The sequence below is a fragment of the Sander lucioperca genome, chromosome 23 (genome assembly GCF_008315115.2).
Source record: "Sander lucioperca isolate FBNREF2018 chromosome 23, SLUC_FBN_1.2, whole genome shotgun sequence".
Lineage (NCBI taxonomy): Eukaryota > Metazoa > Chordata > Actinopteri > Perciformes > Percidae > Sander > Sander lucioperca.
Window position 1 is genome coordinate 352,501 of NC_050195.1, and position 10,000 is coordinate 362,500.

A 10,000-nucleotide genomic window follows, 5' to 3' on the forward strand; every position below is an offset into this window, starting at 1 on the left:
GAAGAACGGGGTTGGGTTTAGGAAACGGGGTTAGGTTTAGGAAAAGAAGAATGGGGTTAGGTTTAGGAAAAAAGAAAGGGATGGGTTTAGGAAAAAAAGAACAGGGTTAGGTTTAGGAAACAGGGTTAGATTTAGGACAAGAACGGGGTTGGGTTTAGGAAAAGAAGAAAGCGACGGTTGAGTTTAGGAAACATGACACGTGGGACACGATGCCCGGTCTCCTGGTGAAAGTCCTGTGTTTGACCCATCCTCCCCCCCGACCAGCCTCCCTAAGCGGATTTTCACCCTTTCATACTACTCGCTACGGCATCAATTCACACACAATCACAAGGTAATGTAAGTCAATTGAGGCCAAATGGTGCTGATAAACACACTAAAAAGTGAGTAGGCCTATGCGTCTTGATAACACACCAACAATGGCATACGAATTGGCGTGTCATACAAACGCCACTTCATGACATCATTCTGGTTATTAGATCAAAGACTCAACTTGAATTCTGCTTCATTTTTAGAACAAATGGTTCCTTTTTTTTTAGACTGTTTCTCCTCATTAATGTGACAACTGGGTGATGTTTTTTTAATGTTTGTTGCTCAGAAACCGAACCTCCAAACTGATGGAGACGACTTTCAGAATAAAGTTTTACTTCCACACACGTTAACGCCTGAGATTCCTGACTGGATGTTAGTCAATAAATCATTCAAATCATTATTGTTACTCCACAGCGCTGCGGAGTAACGTCGGGCTCAAGGGAGTAACTTTGGGTTCAACGTTGGGGGGTTGAGATCGTTTATTAACATCTTAACTAGGCAGCACGGTGGCTCAGTGGTTAGCACTTCTGCCTCACAGCAAGAAGGTTCTGGGTTTAATTCCAGGTCGTTCCGGGCCTTTCTGTGTGGAGTTTGCATGTTCTCCCTGTGTTTGCGTGGGTTTCCTCCGGGTGCTCCGGTTTCTTCCCACCATAAAGACATGCATACTAGGTAATTAAGACTACAGTTGAAAATTAGCCGACTGGCTAACACTGGCGCATTTACCGAAATGTTGATTAATGTGCATTGTCCTAATCAAATAAAAAACTTACAATTAAACAAAGTGTTGAAAAAAAAAAAACTTGAAAAGTGACAAAAAACTTTTGTCAAAGAAAGGCGACAAAAAGGTTAAAAAAGGCAACAAAAATATCTAAATAATTGTCGAAAAAGTAACAAAAACCTCAAAAAATATATTGTAAAAAACGTCGAAAGAAATTGTCAAAAAAACTCTGAAAAAACCAACAAAAATGTCAAAAAAATTATCAAAAAATTCCGAAAAACAGGTGACAAAAACACAGAAAAAACCTGCAAAAATGTCAGAAAAAGTGACATAAACCTCGAAATAAATATCAGAACAAAATTTGAAAAAAGCGACAAAATGTCAAAAGGTGACAAAAAAAGTGGCAGAAACTTTCTTAAAAAAAACTTTGAAAAAGGTGGAAAAAAAACGTCAAAAAATTGCCAAAGGAAGGCAGCAAAAATGTTGGAAAAGCCAAAAAAATATCTAAATAATTGTCAGAAAAACGCAACAATAGCCTCGAAAAAAATATTGAAAAAAATGTTGAAAAATTGTCAAAAAACTCAAAAACGTCGACAAAATTATCCCAAAAATTTCAGAGACAGGCAACAAAAACTCAGAAACAATCTGCAAAAATGTCAGAAAAAGCAACAAAAACCTCAAATTAAATATCGAAAGCAACAAAATGTCAAAAGGCGTCAAATGTCGGAAAAAGTCACAAGAACTTCGACAAAAACAACTCGAAAAAGGCAACATAAAATTACTAATCTCTCAATCTGTTCTCATGTTTATAATCCTGTATTTGGGAACGGATGCTTCTTGTCTTTCGGATGTTAATCAATTTTACAACTGTTCATCTTGACAGCACCGTGGAGCTTTTTAGGTCAGCACTTTGGTCTTCAGCTGTGCTCTATAAATAAACTTTACTTACTTCCTTATCCTCCACCCACCCCCTCTCCTCTCCTCTCCTCTCCTCTCCTCTCCTCTCCTCTCCCCCTCTCCTCTGCTTTCATCTCATCTCCTCTCATCTCCTCTGCTCTCATCTCATCTCCTCTCATCTCCTCTCCTTTCCCCCCTCCCCTCTCCTCTCCTCTTCCCTCCTCTCCTCTCCTCTCCTCTCCTCTCCTCTCCTCTCCTCTCCTCTCCTCTCCTCTTCTCCCCTCTCCTCTCCTCCCCTCTTCCCTCCTCTCCTCTCCTCTCCTCTCCTGTCCTCTCCTCTCCTCCCCTCTCCTCTCCTCCCCTCTTCTCTCCTCGCCTCTCCTCTCCTCTCCTCTCCTCTCCTCCCCCCCTCTCCTCTGCTCTCATCTCATCTCCTCTCATCTCCTCTGCTCTCATCTCATCTCCTCTCATCTCTCCTCTCCCCCCTCCCCCCTCCCCCCTCCCCTCTCCTCTCCTCTTCCCTCCTCTCCTCTCCTCTCCTCTCCTGTCCTCTCCTCTCCTCTCCTCTCCTCCCCTCTCCTCTCCTCCCCTCTTCCCTCCTCGCCTCTCCTCTCCTCTTCCCTCCTCTCCTCTCCTCTCCTCTCCTCTCCCCCCCTCTCCTCTCCTCTTCCTTCCTCTCCTCTCCTCCCCTCTCCTCCCTCTCCTCTTCCATCCTCTCCTCTCCTCTCCTCTCCTCTCCTCTCCTCCCCTCTCCTCTCTTCCCTCTCCTCTTCCCTCCTCTCCTCTCCTCCTCTCTCCTGTCTCCTCCTGTAATTGTCATGAGCAGACACTAGGAGGAGCTGCAACATTTCTTATTCAACAGCCTGACAGAGAGCCCTGACACACGTTACTAGTTTTTTGCGATCACTATGACACTTTTTTCAATACTTTTAACAACTTTCCTAAACTCTTAACACAGTTAGCACAACATCCGTCTGTGTAGGCTATACAATTAACACATTTCTTGTTGCTTTGACACAAAATGCATACAGTTAACACAAATGTTAAATGCTTGAACTTCTTTTACACACAAGCTCCACCAAGACCAAAACAAAGGATCTTTACTGACCAATTTACAAATGCTTTCACACTGTATGTCAGAACAGATAACACCATGCTCTTAACCTAACTTAAAGGCTAAAGTCAAAGTGAACAGCTGATCAGATTGTAAATTAAAACACAAATGAATGCCATGCATTTTATACATGCATCTATTGAGAAACAGCTGATTGAAGTTATGCAAATAGATCAATCACAGCTGATTCCCTTCTAGGAAACACACTCAGGTGTTGAGGTCCTTTCAATCGCATGATCATATGGTAGTACAGTAAAAGAGGTCCTATTATAATATACTGTAGATCAGGGAGTCACCAACACGGTGCCTTCACGAGGGAGAGGAAGAGGAGTACCAGGACAATTCTGTCTCTGTCTCCTTTTTTTCATAAACCGTACATTCTATAAAGCTACTCTGAGATGGGTCATTCATTTTTTGTATTGAATTTCTGCAGCAAAAGAAACAAAAGTGTGGCCGGGTTGGCTCAGTGGGTAGAGCAGGCGCACATATACTGAGAGGAGGTTTATGCCTCAACGCAAATCCGACTTGTGAGGATTTCCTGCATGTCTTCCCCCTCTCTCTCTCCCCTTTCTCACCTAGCTGTCCTGTCAAATAAAGGCGGAAAAAAAAGGAAAAAAAATATGCATGCATTTACTAAACCCAACAAAACAAAAACGTAGAGAGGCTTCAAGAGAAACTGCAGTCCAAAACACAATCTATGATCGATACAATATACTATTGTCTGTTGTATAAGGGCAGACCTGACACGTTTTCTATGTCTTTACACACCAGAAAGGTGTCTGACGCGGCGCTGCTGCTGCTAGCCTTGTCTGTACACATGTATGTTTCCCATTGATACAATTAAATACCATGTTAAACATAAATATATTCTGATCTGATTACAGCAAAGACGTCGGCAGTATTAACGGCAAAATAGGCTCCAGAATATTTCGTATTTCGTTCTATATTGACAGGTGCAATATTAGAAAATCGATTTGTTTTTAAAATTACATTTATAACTGTATTTATATCAAAACCTTGAGACTTTCAAACATCAACATGTCATTTATTAATATATATTCGTGTCTAAACAACATATAAACATCTTTTCCTATTCTATTTTGCCTGGAAACGCTTCCAACACGCTTGCGTGTCGCGTGAAAAATAGGGCTCGAGCCTCACCTGAGACGTGCGTGTCACGCAGGCGTGTGTAAGCTCTAATCTGTTACCATGGGAGCCGAAATATAAACGGACACGCCACGCAGCTGACACGCTCGTGAGACGCATCCAGTGTGTAACCGGCCTTACCGTGGATTTCCACAGGATGCAGAACGTCTGCGGATCGGCTGTGCTGCGGAACGGCTGCGCGCTCCGCCGTCCGTCAATACTCACCAGGTCCGGATTTGTTGTGTAACGGCTGCAGCCTGCCGACCACGAGATCTCGCGAATTCACGTATGTTTGCGCGATATAACAGGATGTAGTTTCTATAAACAGAACCACAAAACCAACAAGTTAGTTTCCATCCAGAGGAGTAGAGGGGAAACTACTCTGAGCTGTGTTTTCAAGGTGTAGTGCAGGGAAATATGATCCGCCGTGAGCACGGTGGATTTTATTTTGAAAAGTAACCGGATGTTTTATTTTGTTTCTGTGCTCGACTTCCTGTCCCGCACTATCTGAATTGTGCTGAATTGCTGCGGAGCTCTCCGGCGTCCGGTAAAAATAGAGGCTCTGCGTATCTGCTCCGGAGGGCTGGGACCACCGGAGCTGGGACGGAGTCGGGACGCAGACGTTCTGCAGTCAGTGGAAACACACACACTGACTTTAATGGAAACCTAATGACTCCGCCGACGTTCCGGAGACGTTCCGCATCCAGTGGAAATTGCCGGTTAGACACATGATTGCATTGTTTTGGTAAACACAGTGTATTGTCTTAGTGAATTATTGTATTTTGAAAATCAGTGTTGGAGTTTAGTTTACAATGTGTGATTTTGAGCATGAAATTTACTGTTTTGCCAATCGTTTGTTGTAGGTGTGTTGTTAAAGTTGTTAAAAGTATTGATAAATTGTCAGCGATTGTGAAAAACTGTATACTCCATAAAAACTCTTTATGCACAGATATGTGCAGTCAGCGTTTCAGAGGCAGTGTGTTTGTCGTCTGTCTTTGTGAGAACTAATTTGGTCTCTAAAATGTCAGAAAATGGTGAAAAATGTGGATCATTGTTTCCCAAAAAGTCCCAAGAGGACGTCCTCAAATGTCTTGTTTTGTCCTCAACTCAAAGATATTCAGTTTCCTGTCACAGAGGAGAGAAGAAACTAGAAGATATTCACATTTAACAAGCTGGAAGCACACAAGTTTACCTGTTTTATCATAAAAAATATTATCAGAATAGTTGGAGATTAATTAAACAGTTGACGACTAAACGATTAATCTTTGCAGCTCTAGAATTATGTAAATGTGTCGTCACAAGTAAAGAAGTACAGTGTGTGTGTGTGTGTGTGTGTAAGTGTGTGTGTGTGTGTGTGTGTGTGTGTGTGTGTGTGTGTGTCTGTGTGTCTGTGTGTGCTTGTAAGTGTGTGTGTGTGTGTGTGTGTGTGTGTGTGTGTAAGTGTGTGTGTGTGTGTGTGTGTGTGTGTGTCTGTGTGTCTGTGTGTGCTTGTAAGTGTGTGTGTGTGTGTGTGTGTGTTTGTAAGTGTGTGTGTGTGTGTGTGTGTGTGTGTGTGTGTCTGTGTGTCTGTGTGTGCTTGTAAGTGTGTGTGTGTGTGTGTGTATGTGTGTGTAAGTGTGTGTGTCTCTGTGTGTGATAAGTGCGGCTGTGATAAGTGTCTGGCTGTAGATGAGTGGATAATGTTAGCGAGGATACTGCTCTGTCATCAGGAGGATGACGACACGAGCTCGCTGGACGCCAGCATGGCAATCACAGGAAGAAAAAGCGCTCTGCTGCGACGGTTTGAATATTCAGAGAGACTCTGCTTCTATCACCCCAAACATAGACGAGCTTCCTCTGTCTTCAACGTCAATCTTTCTCTCCGTTGCACATACAACAGAGCAAATTATTTTTACATAATTGTTGGTCAGAGCACCAACAGTGTACAGCTGAAGATCTTCGCCTGGTCTTAATTTCTATCATGTTAAACGGGCTCGGGCCAGGCTCTGGCGGGTTGCGTGGTAAATGAGCGGTCAGGTGATGCGTTTCGATTAGCGTGTAAATGGATGCTGAGGAGGTGAAACGGAGGCTGGCCTCTGGAGGACTTCTTTTATTTCTTCGTTCCAACTTCCAAGTGGCCGACAGCCTCCGTTAGTCATGAATACATGATGTTAAAAAATGTATAAATTACTCATTCTTGACAAAAAGGCAAAAGAGCTGAGTGTGCGTGCGCACATTTGAATAATATGGGGCTGTAAACAGGTTTGGGCTTTTAAAAAGCTGTCAATCAAAATGTACTTGTCGGGCTCGGGCCGAATTCTGTCGGGCTCGGTCCTTGTTGGACTTAACTTGGTCGATTGGTATAGAGAAGCATTAAGTATAACTTTGGTTGATTTGAACGTTGGTCTTCTTCGGATGGTCCCGAGTCGGGACGTCATTCTTCTGACTTTAGTGTATTTATGAGCTTGAAGTTGTGAAGTGCTGTCTCTACTTTCACTCTGCTTCCATCAACCAAACAGACAACGGGGCTAGGACCATAGGCTCTTGCCCTGATTTGATTCTTTCACGATACAGACATACATACGCATGTCCAGACCTTCCTCCACAGCGCTGCGGAGGAAGATCTGGCTAGTCCACACAGCATTCCTGGATGGGAGTTAAACATGTTCTGGTTTATTGGCATTACTTTAAAGTGCCCATATTATGAAAAAAATCACTGTTTCTGGGATTTGGGGAGTTATTTTGTGTCTCTGGTACTTCCACACGCAGACAAACTTTGAAAAAAAACATCCATGCTGTTTAGAGTGAGATACGGTTTCCTGAATGTGTCCTGCCTTCAGTCTCCGGGTGAGCTGGTCAAAATCTGCACGGCTTTCTACGTCACTAGCTGAGACGAGGTGGCTAGGGGGCTAACTGTTAGCATGCTAGCTCGTTCTCAATGGCAAAACACTGCTACAACACACACTAATTCACCATAATCTACAAAAGAACTACTTCCATGTCCCTGTTCTGCAGGTATTCCACACAAAGTTGGAAGTGCGCCCTCGTTTAGAAGAAGTCTCCTGGCTAATCCTGCCTTGTACTACTGAAGTTGGAGAAACAGCTAGCTAGCTCATGTAGTCCTTACCTAGCTACTGAGCATGTGATCTTACCTAGCTACTGATCATGTGATCTTACCTAGCTACTGATCATGTGATCTTACCTAGCTACTGAGCATGTGATCTTACCTAGCTACTGAGCATGTGATCTTACCTAGCTACTGACCATGTGATCTTACCTAGCTACTGACCATGTGATCTTACCTAGCTACTGATCATGTGATCTTACCTAGCTACTGATCATGTGATCTTACCTAGCTACTGATCATGTGATCTTACCTAGCTACTGATCATGTGATCTTACCTAGCTACTGATCATGTGATCTTACCTAGCTACTGACCATGTGATCTTACCTAGCTACTGACCATGTGATCTTACCTAGCTACTGATCATGTGATCTTACCTAGCTACTGATCATGTGATCTTACCTAGCTACTGAGCATGTGATCTTACCTAGCTACTGACCATGTGATCTTACCTAGCTACTGATCATGTGATCTTACCTAGCTACTGATCATGTGATCTTACCTAGCTACTGACCATGTGATCTTACCTAGCTACTGACCATGTGATCTTACCTAGCTACTGATCATGTGATCTTACCTAGCTACTGATCATGTGATCTTACCTAGCTACTGAGCATGTGATCTTACCTAGCTACTGATCATGTGATCTTACCTAGCTACTGAGCATGTGCGACTGCCAACAAAGATGTTACAGCAGTGAGAGGTCTCACTCTGGAGCTAAAACAGAGACCTGAACACAGGGTGAAAAGAGGAGCTGCAGCAATGTGCAGTACAACAAAAATATGGAGTTTTTTGAAAATTAAACCATGTAAACCTATTCTGATACAACCTCAAAATACAATTATGAACCTGAAAATGAGCATAATATGGCCACTTTAAACCAATCACAATCATCTTGGGCGGTGCTAAGCTCCGGACGGAGCCACGGTGCCTCTACTAAATATCCTCTTGAAGGAACTTGTTTTGGTGGAAGATGTGGACGTTCAAAAGTAGTTTTAGTCGTGCAACAGAAAACTCCGATTGGACAGATAGTCTAGCTAGCTGTCTGGATTTACCCTGCAGAGATCTGAGGAGCAGTTAACCATAGTCCTCACAAATCCACCGGAGGTTAGAACGCCAACACAGAGACAGAGGAAGGGGACGGGAAAACCACAAAGCAAAAACAAAATTGTTTTTTCTTTTAAAAGCGGCACTCCTGTGCCAAAAAGAGAGAGAGCACGACTACGAAAAAAGCTTCAAAGACAACAAGGTGTTGAAATAAGAAGTCCAGATGTTCTGCCCTCTAGTGGCCACAAAGGTCACAGCACGTCGGGAAAGCCGCAGGTTTCTGGTGATTGTTTGGATTGTTTTGGCGTTATTTTAAATGTTTTAAAACTTGTTTTACTATTCTGTAGATTGCCGTATCTCCTCTGTACCTTTAACAGAGATTTTTGTTAACAAACAAAACAAAATATTAAAAAAACCTGAAAACCCCTTTATATTAAGACACTACATTCGCCCGTATTTGCACGGACTTTTCTAACAGCGACTCTCTCTCACGTTTCCAGAACTATATCGGCATCTTTTTACAAATAGGGCAATTACTGAAAGCAGGAGTAAGAGAGGGGGGAGAGAGGGGGAGTAAGAGAGGGGAAGAACAAGGGAGAGAAAGAGAGGGGGGAGAGAGAGGGAGTAAGAGAGGGGGAGAACAAGGGAGAGAAAGAGAGGGGGGGAGAGAGAGGGAGTAAGAGAGGGGGGAGAGAGGGAGTAAGAGAGAGGGAGAACAAGGGAGAGAAAGAGAGGGGGGGAGAGAGAGGGAGTAAGAGAGGGGGGAGAGAGGGAGTAAGAGAGAGGGAGAACAAGGGAGAGAAAGAGAGGGGGGAGAGAGAGGGAGTAAGAGAGGGGGGGCAGGGGAGTAAGATAGGGGGGAGAGAGGGAGTAAGAGAGGGGGAGGATGGGGGAGTAAGACAGGGGGGAGGACGGGGGAGAAAGAGAGGGGGGAGAGAGGGGGAGTAAGAGAGGGGGAGAACAAGGGAGAGAAAGAGAGGAGGGAGAGAGAGGGAGTAAGAGAGAGGGGGGGCGGGGGAGTAAGATAGGGGGGAGAGACGGGGAGTAAGAGAGGGGGGAGGACGGGGGAGTAAGAGAGGGGGGCGAGACGGGGAGTAAGAGAGGGGGAAGGATGGGGGAGTAAGAGAGGGGGGAGAACGGGGGAGAAAGAGAGGGGGAGAGAGGGGGAGTAAGAGATGGGGAGAACGGGGGAGTAAGAGAGGGAGGAGGACAAGGGAGAAAGAGAGGGGGGAGGACGGTGGAGTAAGAGAGGGAGGAGAGAGGGGGAGAAAGGAGGAGGAGAGAGGGGGGAGGAGAGAGGGGGCTAGATTGGGGGAGGAGAGATGGGGGAGAAAGCGAAGGAAAGAAGGAAGAAAAGGAAAGTGAGATAAATGGGTGAGAGCTTTTATTTTGGCGAGGCTCATGCTGATGTAATCTGAATACATTTTCAGTTGTCTTCTGTCTTTTTGCAGCGTTATGTTTGATATGTCTGTCTCTGATGTGTGTTACATGTCTCCCTGGTTCTCTGTGTGTGTGTTTGTTGTGTAGCTTGTTTTATTCTAATTTCTGTATCAGGGGAGAGGACTCTGAATGAGCCTCAGGCTTCCTTCCTCTCTGGCACTGACATTGCTTCGTAAACATAAAAAATAAAAATCTATTCTATGCTCTTTATGTCTTCGTTTGTGC